Consider the following 12,802-nt stretch of genomic DNA (forward strand, 5'->3'; position numbering starts at 1 on the left):
CTGTTTTACTTTTGGTTTTCCAAAAAAAAAGAGAAAGGAAAAAAAATAGGTGTGTAGCCAAATCAGTTTGTAATTTATAGTCTTACTTGATAACATCTTGCAAAGACAGCATTGACTTGATTTTTAAGTGGAAATCTTCAAGTAGTGAACCTAGTTTGTTGGCAGCTCTCATCATTTCAGGACATCTGCTAATGTGTTCTTCTTCCTTGGGCAGGATGTGAGACTAAAAATTAACTGTCTAGAGGCATACTTTGAGACTAAAGTGTTTGATTGTGAGGACATGGAAAAACGTAGAAAGGGTTTAGAGCTAACTGAACACTTGGTACCTTCCTGTGTGGAAGTGGGGTGTTTTTGTCTAGGTAGGTTTTTTTATGGGGTTGTGTTTTGGGATTTTTTTTGTAGTTTTCTTTTATTAATTTATTTTAAACCTTTGTTGTTCCCTAGAAGAGAAGTGAAAATACCTGCTTACTTTTCTAATAACTGGCAAGTAGTGAGTTTGGGTACTTTTTCCTAATGTGTAGGTTGGTTTTTAAACCTTTCACTGACAGTCTTTCATGTGGCATGGGTGATAGTATTTTTGTGAAGTCATTTGGAGCAGTATGCATGCTTGAATGCCTCCTTGTGTGCATTTATTTGGGTTGGGTTGTTGTATACCTGTTGTCCTCTGCCTTTCATACAGTTGGGATTTCTTGGCTCCCATTCAGGAAAGGCTTTGTAAAGCCCTGCTAACCAGATAGGGCTGTAGCAACTGACAAAGGCATTTACTTGAAGTAGTGCTTTATTGTCTTTGAATGCAAACTCAGCAGTGCAAAGCTGGTCTGTTTTTCTAACCATAGAACACTAACAGAACTGTAATTTGACATTGACTTCTGTCATTTTATCTTGCTTTGTAGTAGCATCATCCATACAACTTTTAGGCTCTGGTCAGTATTTTTGAGATCAACCCAAAAACGGAGAAATCAAGAACACAGTTATAAAATCTGCTGTTAGTAATTTTGAAGGGTAGATCCACAGATTAGCCTGAGATACTGCTATTGAAAAAAAAAATTCTATACAGAGGTGTCATCTCTAAAATTGTTGCTAAAAAAGACCAGTCCTAAACCAGAGCAATTCTTAGGGAAGGATACTACAGAATGGATAGAGCTTTTCTATTTTATCTCTTAATTTTTTAAGAATTCCAAAGTAGCAATATTTTAACAGATACTTAGCATAGTTGTTAAAGTCTCAGTCAACTGTTGATTTTTGTATATTTATTCATTTTCTTCATGCTTGGTTGCCATTCCAGTAATTGCTGGGCATCACTAAGTTTCTACTGGCCAAGCCAGAGCTGCAGCTCTTGGTCTTGGGAGCATGGGGTTATGAAGAAGAGGAACCACATTTCTGGGTGGCAGCGTGGCCCTGTCATGTACCCCATCTCCATAGGGTCAGATGTGCTGGGTCAGGAAATAATGGGAACATCCAAGCTGATGAAGGGAGCCATTTGCAGGCTCCATTTAGAAGTGTTTCTCAGATTAGATATATATAAAGCTGTGTCATTTACAAATTAGAACAAAGGAATCAATCTGATGTGCATTCTCTTTTGCATTCACATAAAAAACTTGTAGCTAGTAGAACTGTTAATGAGGAAAAAAAAGTGGAAGAAAGTGTTATTCTTGTAAACTTAGAATGCAAAGGATGTGGAGCCTAGATTTCCCCTCAACTTTAGAAAAGCCTCAAACACTACAGCAAGTGGTGAAACCACAAAACTGGCCTGGGAACAGGAGTAAAGGGAATGAAGAGTAAAGTAAATCTTAGTGCAGTGGCAACAGGTACAACTGTAAGTACTTGTACTTACAGTAAGTACTTTTACTTACCTACAAAAGTAAGTCTTTTATATACATGTCTAAGAATACAAGAGATGAATCTGAACAGACTGAATAATAACTAAAAGTATAAAAGTATCAGTATAGCCTGTTAGTATTCATTAATAAAAAAAAAAGTTTATGACCAACTATCTCTTAGTGTTTAAAGTTTCTTTAATAATGTTAAGGGTTTTTTTGGTTTTTTTTTTGTTTGTTTGTTGTTTTTTTTTTTTTTTTTTAGTTATGGTAGTTGCATCAAATAGGTTAGTCTAGCCTGATTCACCAAAAGTTGAGTTCATATGAACTTGGCCTGAAATAAGTTTAACCATGAACTTGATTACAAATAAAGGAAAAGAAAGGGGCCTAGTCAAGGAGGACTGGGGAAGGTAATAGATGCAAAAACTACCTACACATAGCAAGGAGGCTTGAAAGAAGCAGTCTAAGCCATGTTACAAACTCTTAAACCCACTGTCATCTCTTGACTGGGATACCTACTGAAGTACCTGCATATGGGGGTGGTCACTACCTGTGTTTTCACTAATCACAATGCAGAAAATTGCTGTGAAAATACAAAGCCAGGTGACACTTTGAAAATTTATCTGTAAGAGTGACTTTATTTATTTAACTTGATTCCTTTCTTCCTTCTTCAACATGAGCTCCATTAGTTCTGCTTCCCAATGTTCTATGGAACCATGATTATTATGCTAGTGGAGGCTGCATGTGGCTTTTTTTTTTTTAAGTGTAGTGAACAGGTATAAATTGGGTTGGCAGCAGTTTCCATGTAAACTTTAAACTGAAGCAGTGCTAATTAACATTGTATCCTTTAAGTTTGCTTGCCTGCTCTGGGTTTCACACTGCAAGTGGTGCCAAGGCTCTTCCTGTAAGCATACATTCTGTAGAAACTTGCATGTGAGCCCTGCCCAGCTGTTTTAAAACCAAACTTAATGAATGTTAACATTTAAATATTTGAACCTTCATATCCATTCAGCTGTTTCAGGATCACGCTCCAAGCATTAGTATCATTCAGCTACTGTTTTCTGCTGATAAGATTTGTGCTTCCTTTCACTGGAAGTACAGAGTAGAGATAAAAAGTGTGTCATGGGTACAGTGATTGAATCACCTGCTCATTTGCTTGCTCACAGCCATTGGAGATAAAACCTTGGGAAGAACATGGCTGTTTGGGTTATCATAAGGAGCAGTATCTGGGACAGTGTAACAGCCAGTTTCTTTTCATGGTCATGGCTGACATCTTCCAGCATTGTCATCTAGGTGTGGGCTTCAAGGTTGGCTTCTGACTTTTAATTAGCCCACATAAGGAGTCTCTAGCTCCTAGATTTAGTGCATAGGCTCTGGTGCTTGTACTTTCTCCCATAATTCCCCTTGTGTTATGCAAAGTTATCTGTAAACACAAGCAAGTTTTCATCCCTAACCTCCTGTAAAGTCTGGTTTGTTGAAGTATTTAGAAAATGTTTACTCTCATGTTTGTCCCCTAAGATTAGATACACTGTCTGCTGCAGCTTCATTGTTATTTCTACATACCAGAAACAATGTGTTGTTTGGGGGTTTTCTTTGTGTCTTTGTTTCTTTTTCTGTATTTGCATTGCCTACTCCAATGAGTCCAGCTCCATAGCTGAGGTCCCAACACATTTCAGAAAGGCAGAGACAGAGCAGCTTGCTTTCTGCTGCTGCCACTGATCTGAGGAGCTTCAGTATAAAGTAACATAGTGCTTTGTGTCCTTGATGTCTAATATGGGGGCAAAAATGATAGTTCCTTCTTTGTAAATAATTTTGAAAACAGGTGAGATGAAGAAGTACTTATTTGCACGTCCAGTAGTCTTTATTACTTCAGCATGCCCAGAGATTTCCACTTATTGTTTTAAACTGAAACCAAGTTAATAGCAGAAACTTGGGTTTGGCTTACAAGCATTATTGGTGCTGCCAAGATGAGCGTGCTTCATACTCAAGTGCTTATGAAGCTTTCTCACTGTTTACTTTCCAATGCCTTCTCACTATCCTGATAACATGTCTCATGAGGTTGCTCAGAGAGGAGTCACACCTCAGTGTCTGAATGATGACATCACAGTTCTTGTCACATCACCTTCAGTTGCTTGTAGAGCAGTCAGCCTATTTGAATGGTAGATAGAGATATATTTAACAATAAAACATTATTGAATTTGGAGAGATAGTTTGCCTTCCCTCACACAGTGTAGATGTTCCAGTAGGCCACTCCAGAATACTGTGGTCTGTTATTATGTGAAAGTAAGTAATTTCTGAGGGCATTAATGACCATTTAATCTCCAAGGTTTCTTTCTGATATATAGGGCAGTATCTTGGCATGCTTGTGCTCCTCCATTGCTTTAGATGACATGGTTCCTAATTTGGTATTGGAGATACCTGTGCTAGGAGAGTTAGTGCTAGGCAAATTTCTCAGGGGGAAAGGACAGGTTTTCTGCAGACCTTCTCAGGAATTGTTTTCCATTTTCTTAAAGCCTGCCAGAGGGAAGTGCAAGCCAGAGCACTAAGAAAACCGCACTTTTCTCTTGGTGTGAAGGACAGAGTGGTTTGCTAAGGCACAGGCTGCGCTGGGCAGATTTTAGAGCTGATCACCTTCCTGCTGACTCATCCTGGTGATCTCAGTTTCTGCAGTTTGCACTTTGCCACTTCACCTGCAGCAGCGCTCTCCTTGGCAATGTGTTCCCAACTCAGGTGTGCTTCCTCACTCATGGCTGTGCACGCTGACAGCATCACTTGTGTTCTTCATCTTAGACCTAGGTTGTCCTGCTGCTGCCAAGCACACTGCAGATCCAAAAGGAACCACACTGAAAAGATTCATTCTGCAACCTTCCAGCAGAGGATCCTGCTGATAAACCTTCGTTCTGAAATACAGATTTGGCTCTTGCATTCCTCAGGCCCCTTTAAAGCAGTTTGTCCATCCAAAGCACTGAATAGGTACTGACTCAGACTCCCACAAGGTCAAAGAAAGGAGAATAGGTGATTTTTTTTTTTCCTGCCCTGTTGTTTTGGTGAAGCATTGATGTGATTGGGACCTGCAATATGCACAGATAGGGTATGGAGGAGAAAGTTTTTGTCCCAGACACCACTGCATGCTGTTTGGATAGGATAGGGGCTGTGGCTGCTTTTCAAGGAAGAATTCTGAAAAAAAATAAACCCTTTATTATCTCATTTGCTCTCTTCAGAAGAAAAGCTGGTCATTAGCTTTTGTCACTAAATATCTGTTGCTTGTGGGTCTCTTTCATCTCAAGGGGACAGTGTTGACATACATACCTGACAGATGCACCTGCCCACCCTGGCTGTGTGCATCATGCAGCTCTTGGAGCTTCCACAGGGGTCTGGATGCTAGGGCAATCTGGATGCTTCTTCATTGCTGCTGTCTTGTAGCGATAAAGAGTCTGCCCACTTAATGTTATGGGTTTTTTTCCCTTTTGCTCTTTAAATCAACATCAGTGTTGCACAAAGAGTTCTTTCAATATTTAATAGAGGATCAGTGATGCCCATCTTCTGATGGTTTCAGGAAAATGTACTGGGTTGCTTTTATTTGTTGATTATAAATATTGAGTCATATCAGGGGGTGATTAGTTCCAGTATCTGGACCACAGTTACTTGTCTATGCCCATAATTGCCCAATGCTGACTTCTTTCCTGGGAACAGTTTGAGGTCATAGCAGGTATGGTCTGGAGGAGTTCTGGCAAAGACTCATTCATCTGTTGACCTTGTCATGCAACTCACCTTTGTACTGTTCACTGTTGTGAATGGGTAGAGTGACAGAAACTCCAGGAGTGCTGCATGAACTTAGCCCATGAAATTAGCTTAATATGTCTGGGAAAGCTCTCAGCTGATTGCATGTGGAATAAATCCGTTTGCTTGGGATGTGGCATATTTTCCATCTGTTAATCAGTTATATCGTGCAGTGAGAAGGTGCTACAGTATGTGGCCTTCCTCTAACAGCAAACTGCATTCCTCAACCAGAAAAGTTGGGCTTTAGGAACTGGCACGTAGCTCAGTAAAAATCATATCAAATAAATTTTTACTTTAGTCCTCCTCACTGGTGATTAAACTTGCACAATGGTTTGCTGTCTACCACATGGGAACATCTACAAAGAATTTTATTCTGAGCTTTTCTTAGAAGGTCAGTATGTGGAATTGTTTGGCAAGAGTATTAGTTTTAAAATGCTACAGTATGTGTTGTTACAATTTTATTATGTCCAATACACAATATAACCAAAGTTTTAAGGATCGAGTTGTATGGATGTAAGCTGTGGTTCAGGACTAGGTGAGATCAGGAATGTTAATGAAGGGAATTAATATATTGATATCCTATTTTAAATTGAAGCAAATTCCCACCTGTAAGTTTGTGGAACACAGTTACAAGTAGTTGGATGGCTCTGGCTTACTGTGGTCTTTTAGCCTAGCTAAAACAGGATAAGGAAATTTTTTAAAAGGAGAGATTTCAAAGCTCAGACCCCATGATTTGAGGGAACTCAATAACTGGATTGAAGTGATAATGTTGGCTTTCACCACATTGAGAGAGTGTGTAGGACACAAGGGTTATGTGTCATTTACACTTTTAAGGAAAACTGAGGTAAAGACAATCTCAAAGACTCCTAAGGGATAAAGTACAGCACCCATCCTCTTACTGAAAAATATTTCACAGGATGAGAAATTAATTTTCCTTACAGATTGCCCTATTCTATAGTGTGAGGATTATAAAATCTGTAGAAAAGCTTACTGGGAAAGTTAAAGAAGGCTAATAGAACATTCTGTAGCATCCAAGAGCTTGTACTTCAGTCAATTTGGATGTGACTATAGACTCTGTCTCAGGGTTTGAAAGGCCATTGTATCCACTGGGGGTTAGAGAATATCTCAGCTTTTGGCAAATAATTTTACCCTAGAATAAAGAAACTGTTATTGATGAAACTACTGTCAAACAAGACAGCCCCAGTAAAAAGTTCCAGGTTTTTCAGGGTTATCTAGCTTCCTGATTTTCATTCATTTATATATAATGTATATTATATATATATATATATGGTTTATTGTCAGTCAGTTTTTGTTTTTTTTTTTCTAGGATTCTTTAAGAAACTGGGTTCTCAAGCAGTTGAAATTGTGTCCTTTGACTCTGGAGGATTTAAGGCTAGGGAAACTTCTATGATAAGTGGAAAGTAGGATGGTAATTATAGGTCAATTTGCATTTCTATTTTGCTTAATTTACAATCTGAAGTACAGTCAGGTGGCTGGGCATTTGAATGTTGCAGCTGTTACAGTCTGATCACAGGAACTTGGTGAGACTACTCATGTAGTCTTCTATAGATTCCTAGAAATGTTAGTGGAGACTACTCTGTGTCTTCAGTTATTAAAAGGAAAAATTAAGTGAAGTAACTAAAATTATTGCTGTAGTTGTCACTCATTGATATCAAAAGAAAAAATATACTCTTTTAGTCTGTGAAATTACCTGTTAATTTATTGCTACAAAATGAGCATGGAGAAGGCAAATATATTGATATTTTATTAAAATAAAATTTCAGATGGATTAGTTTTTGTATTTAAAAATCTGTTCATTTGTAGATGAGCATTATGCCCCATTAGCAAGATTGAATTGGTGGCATTACTGTTGAAGTTAAAAATAGACCAGTATTTTTAAAATGGGTTTTGAAATGTAAAATTTTGCCTGGTTATGATTTGGTTCAGCTAGACCAAATTAACTTGGATGCTTAGCAGGGTCTCTCATTTATTCTGGCATAAGAACAAGCATTGGGCAGAGCTTCCTCAAAAAAACGATGATGGTAAGAGGCCTCCACAGTATTCCCAGCCAGCTGAATGCCTGAGGTATTTTGCCATACAGGAAATCAATTGCAGCTGAATGTGCACTGTTTCCACTTCAAGTATATAAACAGGCCTTATGATGATATAAAAAAATGAAGAAAGATATTAAATAGTTTCTTGCAAGTTCAGAACAGGAACATTTGATGTTCAGTTTCTGTGGATTCATCACTGTCACCTTTGGCTCAGTCCATGTCACAAAAATAGCACAGAAAGAGAGGTGAATTAATGTTGGATACTCTAGAAAATTGAAATGTAAAGCAGTGTCTTAGAGAAAAGAAAATAATAGAAAAGGTATCTGTGTTCAGTTCCAGTTGATATTCTGCTGAGGCTGGGAGGAGTTACAAGTTTAGCAGAGGGAATGAGTTCTTTCTCTTGTTAAATCAAAATCCTCCATTTTTAGGCTTCAAAGCAGGCTAATAAATTTTGTGAGAAAGAACTGCACTGCAATTCTATCTAAATAGCTGGGTTTTGTGAAGTGGTAGGAGGAGAACTATTTTTTGTTTGGTTATTTATCATGCTCTGTTGACCTTGTGAAAATACCTAGATTTGATGGAGGTACCATCCAGATCGCAGTGACCATGTCTCTGATGTACTTTTTAGGCCACTGATGTTGCTTACCAGGGAAGTGAGGGCTCATTTGGATAGAGGTTTCCAGGCATTAAAAATAATTAAGTTGAAAATCATCTCTAACAATTTCCAGAAGGGGTGTGGCCTGAAATGCTTGGGGTTTAGATCTTGGGAACCCAGCAGTACTTCCTTGCTTCAGCACAGGCACACAACACGACCATAGGCAAGCTGTCTGATCCAGATTTTTAAAGATATGTAGGTAGGCAGAGGTGGTAAAGGTTCTTAATGGGATTTTCAGAATCACGTTAGTGCCTAATTCCTATTCAAAATCTGACTCCTTAGCTTGTCTGAACTGGATTCAGCCCGTGCTATGTTTTATTCAGCTGCTCTTTGGGACAGAATGGGAGGCGTACGTACGGTGAGTGTGACTTAGGGAGAATAAACTGAGGTGTGCCTAGATCCCTGCTGGGCTGTGCAGCTGAGCTCCCTTTTATCCTTTCTCTAATTCCATGGTTTCCATCCTCCTTTCTGCAGAATGACAGAGACTCAACGGAGGAGAGGAAAAGTGACTCCATTTTGCCCAGCCTAACAGCAATATATTTGGTGAGTACTCTACCAGGTAATATTTTACTATTATTTTAACTTTTTTTTTTTTAAAACTTTAAATATGAGATGGTGTTTGGTGCACCTCTGACTGAGAAGATTACCATTCACATATGGTGAATGTGCCTCAGGTTACCTATGAGGCCACTTAGTATCCCAACCCACAGTAGGTCTCTGTGCTGAAGGGGCCTCCTGGTGTGTTGGTTAGCCAGGGGAGAGGGTGTTCCTCATGTGCACACTGGGGTTTTATGCTAATTAAATTCAATTTTGGGGAGGCACCTAAGCAGTTAGGGGAGATTGGCTGTTCAATGTTAGCCTTTGTTTCTGAAACTGAGGTTTTGCTGAAGATCTGTAGCTGAAATTTTGATTGGTTGTTTGATTCTCTCTTTGGAAGAGAAAGTGCCACTTTCATGGAGAAACAATCAATGGTCTCCCTATGGGGGTGGGGAGATCCAGGACAACTTTTGTCTCCTGAGATTTCCTATGTTAGCTATGTCATTTTAGCTTATTTTTTAAAGTAATTTAATTTTGTTTATATAATCTCACTGCCTGGCAGTCTTGGAGCATCTAGGGAACTTGGGAACATATGAAAAGCAGATTTACATGCCATGGAAATGTAACCTGATTGCAATAACTGATTTCACTCATTTGATTATCTGAAGCAAATTAACATTCCAGAAAACTTCACAATAGGGCTGGAAGGAGACTCTACAGAAAAATATCAAATAAGAGCACTTTAGGCAAGATCCCTTTCTCCTTCTCTCCAACAAGAAAGATTCCTGGTGTCAACCTAAAGGAATCTTTTCATCTCTCTGAAAAAAGCAGACGTTCAGTGGCTAACAACTCAGACACTGCTCTTTGGAAAAACTCGATGCCTTATAGGTAATCTACTTTACTCCTTCCAGTGCTAATGTTGAAACCAGTGTAACATAGATAAGTTTATAATAAAAAAAAAAAACAACAGAGGTGCATTATGTTAATTGCCCCTCTGGCTTCTGTGACCTGTAGAGGGAATACTAATATGCTAATTAATAATATTTATTTGTTTACCTTACTGATAGTGGGGCTTGTAATATAATTTTGTAGTATGTATTTATGATTCAATTTTGTTCAAATGTTTATGAAATTTTAGAAGAATGGCAGCTTTATTTAGAATCCAATGCTTAGAGATTGCATAACTGTAATAGAGAGACACTCGCAGGACTGTGTAGCATTAGGTTGAAGTTTACATCTGACAAACATTAGTGAGATCTTGCTTTCCTTTGGATCCAAGGGAGAACAGTCTCTGTAAGTAGAAAAACGTTTTGTGGAGACTGCAAGAGGAAAGACCAGAAATTCCTCTTCAGCCTTTTTCAAAAATAGCAAGATTTGAATAAGGTTACATGTTTTAACATGCATTAGAGAAAAGTAATTGGCATGACCTAAATTCAGTACACTAGTTCTCTGTGTTATTTGCTGATAGTTAATTACTAGCATATTTTTTTCATCTGCAAGTGTGGAGGGGCTGTACATTCCCACACAGGAAATAATTTTATTTATTTAGCTTGAAGTTTGTGCATATCCAAATGCATGCAAAGTATTTGCCTAGTGACCTTAGAGTGAATTATTTGCACAAACTCTCCCCCTTCCCTGATCTCCATTTCATTTCATGTGTGCTGCTTGGCCTTGGTTTTGAGTTGCAGTGGTTTTACTGTGTGTTCATGATGAACAGAAAAGCTAACCAGACCAGCAGACTCAAATAACCTCTTTTCTGAAAGCAGAGATAACATGGATTGTGCCTGTGGCCTAAGATGCAGAGGATTTCCTAAGATTCTTTGGGATCCCTGGCAGACAAGCATTCACTGTGAAGTACTTCAACAAATTGTTGTGTCAACAAAACTGGAGTGTGTGGGAATATATCAACTAAGGGGATAAGGCATTCAAGGGCTAGATAAAGTGCATATTGTAAGGAATTAATTTTGTGGAAAAAGGAGGAAACACAAAATATGAGCACTGGTGTTCCGTAAAAATAGGAGCTTAATGGTTTAGGCAGATACAGCTTTGAGGCACAGATGTTGAATCTTACCAAATAACCACTGGTAATTTTGCTGAATTTGCTTTACATGTCAGGGTTAAATCTGGAACATCTAAGAATATTTTTATTCTGAAAAACTTTTGGGGGTGGTGGGGGGAAATGTTTTATGAAATTTGTTTCTATTTTGCGATTATCCATTTGACTTATATAACAATATTGTTTGTTTTTAATTGTTTCAATAAGTTGGTGGTCAGAATATCTTTAGAAAGATTGAAATGGGCTTCAGCATCTATTAAATCATAATATATTGTAGCACAGAAGCATACGTTAGATCAATATACTTTATTCTGACAATTCTATGTGACTTTTAATATGCAGTGTGTTTATGCTAGAATTCAATACATTAAAAAATTCCTTGAGTATTTATGCACCACTGAATGCTTTGTTTAGGTCATGCCTTTAGTGGTGTGAAGGCTTGCAAATCTGTTTGGGGGTGGAGAGGAATGATCCTGTGCCCACGTATGAGCTTTTCTGTAAGTTGGGTCTATTTTTGGTATGCAATGAATGAGAGGTACAGAGTGAAAACAAAGGTTCAGTTGCAATATGAAGGCCTGTAAAAGCTTTCCTATTGTGGGAAGTGCCTACCAAGCTCTTAGAGCAGTTGTATTAGTGTCCATGGGAATATTTGGGGTTTAATTTAGCATGCTAGATTAGGGCCTAATACCTTAATTAAGGCTCACATTTTTAATAAGTTCCCTGCAAACCCTTTGTGGCTGACTACAGTTGTGGAACAGACATAATATAAAGCCCATCTCTAGGGTTTTCTGTTGTTGGCAGTTTTATGAAAGCTGTCATTCTATTTCAGAGCAATGAAGCTGACCAGCAAATGTAATCTATAATGAAAGGATTCCCAGATCTGACTAGACTTCTTAAAAAATGCTAATGCAAATGATTTATGCCAGTGATGTATTGAAATTCTATGTACCTAGTACATTTAGACTAATGTTTTTATAAAAATTGTGATGACTGTTTCAGAAAGCCTTTGTTAATAGATAAAACAGCTTTTCCAGAGAGAGGCTGCTTAATTCTCTTGTCAGTTCCCATGTTTGGGATTTTCTGCTGTGAAAAGGAGTAAATGAATTGTCTGAAAAAAAATTCAGAAATTATATAATTAGGATTTTGTATAACTTGTAGACCATGTGATTTAATTTTTAAACATTTGCATATTAAAGTGTTGAACAAAAAAAATTTTTTTTTTTTAAATCCAAAGAAACATGCTTACTCACACCTATCTGCTTTTCCCCTGCCACACTTGCTCAGAGTAGTCAGTCCTTTCCCACTTCCATCTCCTATTGTTGCAGTCAAGTGACCAAGGAGAAGTGTATACTTCCTTTTGTGTCCTGTAGATAGGGATTCTTAATTGATGACTGCTGCTTTCTTTCTGGCAGAAAGGAAATGAATGGGCAGAAGTGATTATAGCACATCTGTTGTTTTCTGGTGAGCATCCTGTACAGCAGTGAAACTCTCTTGAAGACTACTTGTTTTTTTTTTTCTTTTTCTTTTTGGTTGGTTGGTTGTTTTTCTTTTTTGTCCTGTTCAGAATTAGTTAATAGAGAGGGTACAGGAACAGTGTTCCTTTATCACAGGTGTAGCCAGAGCAGAAAAACAAATTGCACACTGGAAGAAAATAACTTGCTTTTCAAACAAGTGTATTTTACACACACACACACACACACACACACGCACACACACAAAATCTTAGAAAATCTTTGGGTATGTTGCATGTGAGTCCTGTCTTCATAGTTTATAGCATTGTAGATTTAGTACTCCAAAACCAAGCTGGAAATGGCTTCCTTTGTGGAAGGGGAGAAATAAGATAGCATTCATACCAAGGACCCAAAAGCTGAAACATTCACACAGCTTTCACTACAATTTCTAG

The 12,802-nt window shown here is 38.1% G+C and overlaps 1 protein-coding gene across 7 annotated transcripts in view; it reads left to right on the forward strand.

Annotated features, from left to right (window-relative positions):
- The window catches only part of PLEKHG1 (pleckstrin homology and RhoGEF domain containing G1), a 123,001-nt gene that overhangs the window by 2,024 nt on the left and 108,175 nt on the right, over nt 1-12,802 (forward strand). For 6 of the 7 annotated variants that reach the window (XM_085576528.1, XM_085576532.1, XM_085576531.1 and 3 more), the window contains one exon: nt 8,781-8,849. The gene's annotated coding sequence lies outside the window, so the exon portion shown is untranslated. Of the gene's footprint in view, nt 1-16; nt 8,665-8,780; nt 8,850-12,802 lie in introns of those variants that run through there. The other variant, XM_085576529.1, reaches the window with a different exon arrangement.

The sequence above is a fragment of the Lonchura striata genome, chromosome 3, assembly GCF_050655825.1.
Source record: "Lonchura striata isolate lonStrDom1 chromosome 3, ASM5065582v1, whole genome shotgun sequence".
Taxonomy (NCBI): Eukaryota; Metazoa; Chordata; class Aves; order Passeriformes; family Estrildidae; genus Lonchura; species Lonchura striata.